Here is an 11,102-nt window from a genome sequence, read left to right as displayed (position 1 = left end):
CCTGCAAATACGCACAATCCCCTCGGTTGAAGTTTTACATGCCCATATGTAGAGGTCTTGTACATAAGGTATATATATACATAACTAATAATTCACTCAGCCGTTTTGCATTATTGTTGAATTGAAAGGCTAATAAGAAATATGCAAAATAAAACATGAAAAGAAATGTACGGTTTTTTTTTGGTTACACGAAAAGTTTAGGTGGGTTCGGCTCCGGTCACCACCAGGGTCAGGGCACGCCTCCGGGCCCAAAGGGCACTTATAAATGTACGGTTTTTTTTTGGTTACACGAAAAGTTTAGGTGGGTTCGGCTCCGGTCACCACCAGGGTCAGGGCACGCCTCCGGGCCCAAATGACACTTATAGAGGTACTTACAGATCACCCACCAACACTGCCCTCACATCGGCAGAGGGAATCGAACACACAACCTTCTGCAAGGAAGTGGCCCGTTCCTTACCAACTGAGCCAACGTGTGTTGGTAAAAGAAATGTACGGTTTCACCTTTCATTAGTACAACAACACTCATTGTTTTTACTTGGGATAATGATAAATATTCTAAAATAGTTAATTAGGAGTTACAATGTGAAGGAAGCAAATGAGTGTACACAATTTATGAATTAAAATTCCACTAATTGAATAGCACATACACAACACTTAACTAAAGAATATAAAAAGACATCAACTAAATAAGAATGAATGAGATTTTATCTTTGCCAAGAGAAGGTGTGGAGCTATTTTAGATGTGCCACATCAGCACAATGGAAGCCTAAAAACAATCCAAGGTTCTATTACAAAGATATATATAGATAAAAACAACATGGATGTGAAGACAAAGAATGCATATATAGAACCAAGCAACGTAAGAATGAAGGTTGCCATTATACTGGACAACAGACTTGTGAAGCTGACTTTCATTGTTGTAACAGGATTGGTGGGAGTGAGTGTGGTGCGACTTGCGAGAAAACAATAACCTAATGAAGCTTGATACAGTAGGTTAATTTGATTAAAAAAAATAGTGATTGTGCATTCTTTTGGATATAGTACTATAGTGCATATTTTTATACCCGTCTTTTAAAAAAATCTTTATACTCGAGTTCATACCTTTTTGGGCAACAAGTTTCGTGTCTGTCCTCATACTCTTTGGGCACATAAACGTCGTACTCATGCTCATCATCTTCACTTTAACAACAAAACAACAAAACATCACAACATAATTAAAATATAATCTAAATTTTTTTAAATTTTAAATCAACTTATAATTTATTACACAACATAATATTTAGCCAAATAAAAAGTATTAAAAGTGTAACAAAACAAGTACATATCACAATAAATATCAAAGATTTAGGATTAATTAACTAATTTTAGTATTATCAAATTATAATTATAGTATATATAATGTGCAGGGTACGGGACGAGCTGGGCACTACATTGCTCGTACCCGCACTTATACCCTTTCAAATTTGCGGGTAATTATCCAACTAAATCCAACAACATGAGCATTTACCCGTCTATTGTGGGTATTTTTGCGAGTGTCCATTGAATTTGCATCGAATTGTCATCCCTATGCAGAATCGTTAGAAGCGAATGATGATAACAATCTTGATTTTCTCATTAGGTCTCTGACTTCTAATGAGAAACTTCTCAGACACTAAACTTTTAAATATTCATACATTATTTATTTTTTAAATCATATATATATATATATATATATATATATATATATATATATATATATATATATATAGAGTCAGGATCCGTTGACACCAGGTGTCAACGGATTCGTTGACACCAAATCGTATCCGTCTATATATTTAATCAAACGGCTAACACTGATCGACATGATAAATTGAGTGGACTTCTTTTACAATCACGTGTTGCAGGTTTTCTTTTATCCTTGCTTTTGATTATGTTTCTAGATTTATACCTCCATCTTCAGCGTCAGATCAAATTTAACTTTTATCCCAACAAAACCTTATAGGAATTATAATTGTCTCCTTCCCCCTTTTAACATCAATTGACACGGGATACATAAGAGATTATTTCATCCTTGTTATTTGGTTATATAACATTGTAAACTATCTTTAATTGAATTAATTCCCTGAATTATAATTGTCTTCATTATTGGCATGGGATTCCACTTTTTAATTCAATGAATTGATTAAGTAATTTATTTTTTATTGATGGTGATATGAAATTGTTAGGAACGAAAATGGAACTTGGTTTGTTGTGAGAGAAACATGCTTGATTATGGTATCACGAGACCAGAAGGATAACCACTTGGTTTTCGGCAACAAAAGATATGAAAGAGAGAAAATCACTCGTTTATTATGGAAGTCGATCAAAGAGAGATCATAATAAGGTTTAAGTAAATAATTATGAACCTTTAGATCAATTTGAATGGATGGTTGTGATTTGGTGTCAACGAATCCGTTGACACCAGGTGTCAACGGATCCTGACTCATATATATATATATATATATATATATATATATATATATATATGTGGGTTTTGCTAGAAGCCACCTATGAAGGTGTCTTTTAGCAATCCTCACCTCAAGGTGTGATTTCCACTTTTTAGTTATAACTTTGCTAAAAGACACCTTCATAAAAGGTGTCTTCTAATATATATATATATATATATATATATATATATATATATATATATATATATATATATATATACACACACACACACACACACATACACACACACACATATTATATATATAAAGAATTATATATAAAGAAAACTACCCCTTTCAGCATTTTTGGCTTGAATTTTTCTTTCCAAAAATACCCTCAATTTTCAATACAAATAACACATGTAACAAATAGATAAGAATAAATTAAAACAAATGTAACAAACACGATATTAATATATATTTTTTTTGTTTTTTTTTTTCATTTATCATTTAAAACGTGTAACAAACTAGATGAGTATATTTAGGTAGCGGATTGCTTAGTTTTTTTCCCTTTTTTTTCTTGTTTTTTTTTTCTTTTCCCCATGATAAAAAAAAACTTACTTTTTCATCATTCCAATTATACCCTTAAACAACTTTTTCTATAATAAAATTGTTGGTGTCATTAAAAAAAGAATTTAGATTATATTTTTTTTGTTATATTGTATTATATATTGTCGGTGTCGTTGAAATAGATAATCATGGTTAGTTTGATTTTTTATAACTTGAAAGCAACAAACATTTATATTTTTTTAAATCAAAATCAAAATTTCAAAAAAAAAAACATCGTTCACAATTTTTAAACGTTAGCGCAATAAAAAAGAGTGGAATGACAGGCACGTGCGTGCCCGTCTTTTCGAGTATATATAATGAGAAAAACTCCCAAAGAAAGTAGATACAATACAAATAGTGACTCCAAGAAGGATCCACCCCACAACAAAATAAGAGTAAAAAAAACATCATAAAAAAATCATCTAGCCTTCTATCAGTAACACACAACCACGGGTGAACAAGAACAAGAACAAGATTAGAAACAGGACCCACAACCAACCAACCTAAAAACAAAACTTCCAAATGTTAATATCGGTGACAACACATAATAGGTTTATAATTCCACTCATAGAAGGAACATATGTGACCATAATATTTTTTCTTTCAAAAATCACTTGTAAGAGGTGAATTTAACTATATTCACCAACTAGAACATATAAGTCTCATGCCTAAAAAAATCTGAGCATTGAACGATCTTTTCAAAAGTTTGTCAAACTAGTAATAAGAAAACTAACCTCTCATTATTTCCTCCACCTAAATCTAACAAAATGCTAAGACTTACTAAATATTAAGGTAAAATTGAATCCACCAATCATCTAAACACATAGTATCACATCTGATCAGAGACGGACCCAGAAATTTTAAGTAGTGTAGACCACATAAATATAAGTAAATAATTATTTAACCATTCATCTTCTATGTATAACTTTGCATCCAATTCTAGTAAATACTCGTAATATAAAGAAAACAATTTCATATACTCGTAATAAAGAAAACTATTTCATTAGTTGCAGTTGCCATGTTTTCTGATGGAATGGGGTTTGCAATTTGGGAATTAAGATATACACTATTTGGTTTTTAGTTTATTGTAAAATTACATAGTTCATCTCTTAATTTAATTTTTGGCAAAACTTTCGTCCTTCATCTTTTTCCGTCCCGATTTAATCCTTTATGTTATAAAATGGCAACATCTTATCAATTTTTATGAGATTTTTCAATATAATCTGATTTTCTAGGTTTGCATGATGAAGATTTGTATTTGTTTATGAATTTGATAAATTGTTTTGTAGTTTTTGATTTTTTTTTCATAAAAAAGGACAATTATGTTGATATTTTATAACGTAAATGACTAAATCGGAACTAAAATGTTACCTAAAATTAAGTTAAGAAGCAAATTTTGTGTAATTTTAATTTAGTTTATTAAATGTAAGCCTTTTATCATTCATCAATTTATTCATCAATGGAATAGTAGTATATATAGGTAAAGAAATGTTGAAAAAGTAGTGAGGGCCTTGGCCCTCAATGTGTTGGACGTGGGTCCGTCCCTGTCTGATCTGAAAAAAAGGTCATGTGACAAAAAGGTAAAATAAAAAAAATAAAAAAAAAAACCTACTCAAGAGGCTCATCATAGTAAAATCGCATAATATCCACCTATTATTGTAATGTAAATTATATCCATAAAAACCAACTGAAACTATCTTTCACGTAAGGTAAGAGTCCGAGCCTAAGCTTGCCGACATCTACTTTTTAAATTTGTCCCTATTAATGTATATATCCATAAAGAGTAATGATATTTTGACATCCATTTGATATGACAACTTTGTTGACAACCTTGTTTTTCTCACTTCTTATTGGTCAAAAACAATGGAGAGAGAAAAAGGAAGAGAGAAGATAACAACATCATGTGAGTATGAGAGAGAAAGTTGTCCAAAAGTTGTCAAAAAATGATTGTCAAAATATCATTTCTCATCCATAAAAATCAATTGAAACTATATTTCAGGGACAACCAGTAGGAGTTTGAGGTCTACACTTATAGCGATACTCAACTGATGAAGAGCCATACGTGATAGTAAATAGAAAATTGATGTTGACATATTGCATAAGGCTGTGGTATACATGTAAAAGACGGTTTTGCCCCCCAGCAGTTAACTGCCGAGGAATTCAAACTCCGGTTGCAGTTAACTGCCGAGGAAAACCTCGGTAGTTAACTGCCGAGGAATATGTTTCATCAAATGAAACAGTCACCTGCTCCCCTACACACTATATTCTCATCAACTTCCATAAACTTCATCCAATCCCCCTAAATCCTAATTTTTTTTTTTTTTATATCAAATCTTGCTCCAAAATGATTCAAGCATCAAGCATAGGATGTATCAACACACTTTTGACGTAAAAAAAAAGGTATTGTGCATTTTTTTCGGTTGATTTTTTTGTTATGTAATGGGTTTCTACGTCAGTTACGTAAAACCCTGTCATGGGGAATCTCGGTAGTTTACTGCCGAGGAAAACCTCGGTAGGGTAGGAATACCTCGGTAGTTAACTACCGAGGAATACTTGGGAAAAATTTCCACAACGAAAAAATGGCAGCTACTGCCATTTTTTCAAAAAATTTTTTCTTTGTTTTTTTTTGTTTTAGTTCATTATGGCATTGATGTTTATGCATTAGTTAGTTGTTAATTCATATTTTTGTGTTGTTTAATTATAGTAATGGTCGAGAACGCGGAAGATGTTCCGGGAGAGACAAAACGAAATTTTGTCCAAATTTCCGGAGATGTCAAACCGCCTAAGGTTGAAGCCAAACCAAACATTGATGGAGCTTCCGTCCATGTTGAAGCTTCTAAATATGTTAGCCCCGGTGTCCTCCCACTTCAAGCCCACGAAGTTGACATGGCTAGGTTTTTTTCGAACGGCGTTAAGTTTCAAGATAGAGAAGAATTGCTTGGGTGGGTACGTTGTCAAGCAAATAAGGCGAGATTTACAGTTGTTACACAAAGATCAAGCTTGATCCATCCAATGTTGCGCCTAGTGTGTGAAAGGAGTGGAGCTCACAAAGTGGCTAAAAAAAAAGCAAAGCATGCGACAACGGGCTCAAGAAAATGCGGGTGCTTGTTCATAATTAGTGGATATCAAAGTACGCAAACAAAGGAATGGGGATTGAACATTCTTAATGGAGTTCACAACCATGCGATGGAGCCGGCTTTAGAAGGACACATTCTTGCCGGTAGATTAAAGGAGGACGACAAGAAGATTGTACGTGACTTGACCAAGAGCAAGATGCTTCCAAGAAATATTTTGATACACTTGAAGAACAAAAGACCACATTGCATGACAAATGTGAAGCAAGTGTACAATGAACGTCAAAAAATATGGAAGGCAAATAGAGGTGACAAGAAGCCGTTGCAATATCTAATCTCGAAGTTAGAGGAGCACAACTATACTTATTACTCAAGAACACATAGTGAAAGTACTACAATCGAATATATCTTTTGGGCTCATCCAACATCCGTTAAGTTGTTTAACAATTTTCCAACGGTTTTGGTTATGGACTCCACCTACAAAACCAACATGTATAAGATGCTAATGTTTGAGGTAGTTGGGGTAACTTCGACCGATTTGACATATTCGGTTGGGTTTGGATTCTTGATGCATGAGAAAGAGGAAAACTTTGTTTGGGTTTTAAAAATGTTGCGTAAACTTCTTACGTCAAAGATGAATATGCCTAAGGTGATTGTTACCGACAGGGATGGGTCTTTGATGAAAGCGGTTGGAATTGTTTTTCCGGAAATTTATGCAATGAATTGTTACTTTCATGTGCAAGCAAATGTTAAACAAAGGTGCGTCTTAGATTGTAAATATCCTTTGGGAAAAAAGGATGGGAAAGAGGTGAGTAATCGTGATGTTGTCAAGAAAATCATGAGGGCATGGAAAGCTATGGTTGAATCGCCCACTCAAGAGTTATATGCAAATGCATTAGTGGAATTCCAAGATGCTTGTAGTGATTTCCCACCTTTCCTAGCCTATGCCATGACCACCTTGAATGAAGTGAAGGAGAAAATAGTGAGGGCATGGACAAACCGTGTGTTGCATCTTGGTTGTAGATCCACCAATAGGGTAGAATCAACTCATGCTTTGGTGAAGAATTATTGGACAATAGTGTGGGTGATTTGGGTACTTGTTGGAAGAAAATACATGACATTTTGTTGCTTCAATTCACTGCGATACAAACAACCTTTGGTCAGAGCGTTACCGTGTTGGAACATAGATTCAAAGATGTCACTTTGTACTCCGGCTTAGGTGGTCATGTATCTATATATGCTTTGGACAACATTGCTATGGAAGAGTCATGTTGTAGGGAAACGTTGTGCATGGAAAATGAAATTTGTGGTTGTGTTCAAAGGACATCTTACGGCCTACCATGTTCATGCGAAATTGCTACTAAACTCCGTGAACAAAAACCAATTTTATTGGATGAGATACACCACCATTGGCAAAGGTTACGCATGGGCGAAGAAAGTAATGAAGTTGGTTTTTCTGCCGATGATGAGTTGAAGGGTATTGTAGAACGTCTCAAGAAACTCCCTTTCCAAATGAAGCTTGAAGTCAAAGAGGCTTTGCGGCAATTGGCATTTCCTGAAACCACCATGATGTCTCCACCACCACAAAAAGCAACAACCAAGGGAGCCAAGAAAAAAGTGGACATTGCGAGGTCTAAAGGAAAAATTACATCGACTAGTCGGATCCCTTCTTCTTGGGAGGTTGTTGATTCCCAAAATCCTGAAAGTCAACCGTCGCCATCACCAACAACATCATCATATAAAAGGAAAAAAGATGCTCGTCTTGGTAAAGCACCAATTTCCCCACTTCCACCACCTTCTCGGTATCCAAAGCCTAAGGCTATCCCGGTTATGAGGCCTATTGATTATATGTCACGCTTCATGCTTCCATTTATTGAAAAAGTGGTGGATGTTATTGGCGATGGACATTGTGGATTCCGGGCTATAGCCGAGTTCATGGACTTTACCGAACAAAATCATCTCATGATTCGTACACATCTTATTCAAGAATTGAAAGATCATAGAGATGATTATGTTGAAGTATTTACGGGTGAGGATCGTTATAACTACATTTTAAATGGCTTACATCCTCCCGCAAATACAAAAAGTTGTGCACATCTTGTTGATAAGTGGTTGACTTTTCCGGACATGGGACACATTGTTGCTAATGTTTACAAAAGGTGTGTGGTCGTGTTGACAAATCTTGAAGTTGGTAACTCGGAATCTTTTTTCCCACTAAGAGGGCCACCACCGTCGGGTAAGCAAAAAACTCCCATTATGTGCATTGGTACCTCCATCATCTACGGAGTGGCACAATCACAAGAAACAAGATGCGGTGACTTGGGAAGATGAGTATTTGGATCAACATGAGTTGTTCCGAAAGCTCATGGCTATTGTAAGTGGAAACAAACCGCTGAAACCACAAAAAGAGTCGAACAAAGCGGCGCCTATTTTGTTGGACACTCCCGAAAAACCAAAGCAACAATTTGAAGTTATTGCGGAAGATGAGGAAGATTCTATGTCACTTAATCTTCTTCAATCACTTGCCCTTTAACGAGTGATTTTTTTGTCGGTGTTAGTCCTTTTTTTTGATAGAAATTACACCGACGTATATTTTGGGATCGAAATTGTAACGCCAAATTTTTGTGGCCAATATATAAGTAACATTATGTAATTTATATTGATATATATGATAATATGACTTTTATTTACTTGAAACTAGTGCAATACTTATTTATAGCTTATTAATGTTTACGCATTTGATTTATTCGTTATTACATTCCATTTAAATTTGTTCTAATCTATGATTCTTTTCTTAAAGCTTTTGTGAAGTGAAACATGTCTGAGGTTGCAAAAATTGAAGGGCGTGTTAGGTACTCCGCGTTTAAAAAGATGGTTAACGTTATGATAACGCCGACGGACTCTCTTGATGATTTGAAGGCACAACTTAACACTTATTTTGAGCATCTTGGTGAAAAACAATATACATGTCACTTGTTCGGTCAAATGCCATGCATAGGCCTAGGAGAAGATACAGATGAATACGCATGGAAAACAACAAGCTATATGCCTTGGCTTATTAAAGACGATAGCGACGTCGGATTTATGTTTCGGAATATGGTGGAAAATAATGTATTATATATGTATGTTCGTTCCATATGCAATTGTGATGAATGTAAGTAGGGATTTAATTTAATGATGTGTAATGAGTTGTAATTTGTTGTTTGATTATGGACACTATGTTCCGTTTTGATGAATTTCAAACTTTTGTGTAGTTTGAACCAAATGTCGGTTTGACTTAATTATGGACAATTGTAAAAGATATTGTATTTTTCTTGTTTATGACCGAGTTTCAATGTTGTATGATTTGAATTGCCTTTGGAAATGCTCTGGTTTAATTACAGGTAAAAACTGGCCTTTAAATGGCTTGGAAATGCTTAGCATTTATGCAGAACCTGCTGTCTGCATTAATGTTTTTCTCGGCAGTTAACTACCGAGGAAATCCTCAGCAGTTAACTGCAGCCGGAGTTTGAATTCCTCGGCAGTTAACTGCAGAGGAGGCAAAACCGTCTTTTATATGTATGACACAGCCTTATGCAATGTGTCAACAACAATTTTCTAGTAAATAGCACAACATTATGTTATATATGTAAACATATTTACCACATGTAAAATATACATGGTGTGTTTGATTCGCTGAAAAAATGAAAGATATGACATGACAACTTCAGTTGTAGTGTGTTTGATTTGTAAAACTACAAGACAACTACATGCAAGGGACATGATAAAAACATATTTTTTTTTTCTCTCACTAAACCACCATACAACTTTTTATCTCATTTACAAGTTATATAAAATACGAAAATAGTTTTTGTCCATCAAAATTTGTATAAGAACAGAAATTAATCAATACCATAAATATTTGTCATATACTGTTATGTTAAGTACATTTTTTTTTTACAAAAGTTATGTTAAGTACATATTGTTTAGCAAATCAAACACTCTCATAGAATCATTACATGAAATCTGTAAATTATCTTAGTTAAAAAATCAACTAAAAGTAACTTTTAATTTTGTCCATATATTTTTTTTTATGGGAAATGTTAACCGGTGCCCCCGGGGCACTGGTTAAGGAAGCCAAATGTAGTAATATTGCATTGAAATTTGTGTATTCAAGGTCTTAAAAGTATAAAAAGTGACATTTTTTATTTAAAACTTTCTCTTTTAACTTTCTTAACCAGTGCCCCAGGGGCACTGGTTAACATGACCCTTTTTTTTATAAACTAGCCCTTGACAACTCAAATATTTTTCAAATTTGAATTTGATTATAATTTAACAAAAGTCTAAAACTATACTACTAATTCTAGTCACACATTTTTATGTACAAATTTGTCGTTTTTATTGATCTTAAATTTAAAAATATACGACATGATTATGGAACTATAGTAGCATAATAGAACACATAAAGTGAATTACAAGTCAACTATAAGGAAATATTAGTTTTGGTTTGACATTATTCGGGACAAATTTATCCTTAACAATTGAAATCTTATTCAAATTTAAATCTAAAGAGAACTCTGATACCAATTAGTAATTTTAGTCAAGATATTTTATGTACAAATTGTTTGATCATGATGGGAGTTCATTGCACCAGCGAAACCACACACAAGGACTAATCCATAAAAAAAAAAATGTCAAATAGTTTAATGGTTTAAAATTCACCATAATATTTAAGATTTTGTTAACCAATACCTTAAGGGCAATGTTAAAGAATCCATTAGTAAAAATTATGTCTTGGAAATACAAACTTTTAGCACTCTAACCAATGCCCCAAGCGCACTCCTTAACATATTCTCCTAATATTTTTTATTGCTTTGTTTTGTTAGAGACACACTGTGTAATCATGACACAGTAAACGCCAAATGATCATGCTTAATGACAAGCAGATTATGTCCTTACTTAATGTCATAAGACAATAGTTTGTTCCTAGTGATGAACGTACCTTGGGCTATGTCTTTATATGGTAAGAACCAAA

Source organism: Medicago sativa, chromosome 4, assembly GCF_051527215.1.
Source record: "Medicago sativa cultivar Bolivia chromosome 4, Bolivia_mono, whole genome shotgun sequence".
Lineage (NCBI taxonomy): Eukaryota > Viridiplantae > Streptophyta > Magnoliopsida > Fabales > Fabaceae > Medicago > Medicago sativa.
Note: the sequence above shows the minus strand (reverse complement) of the source record.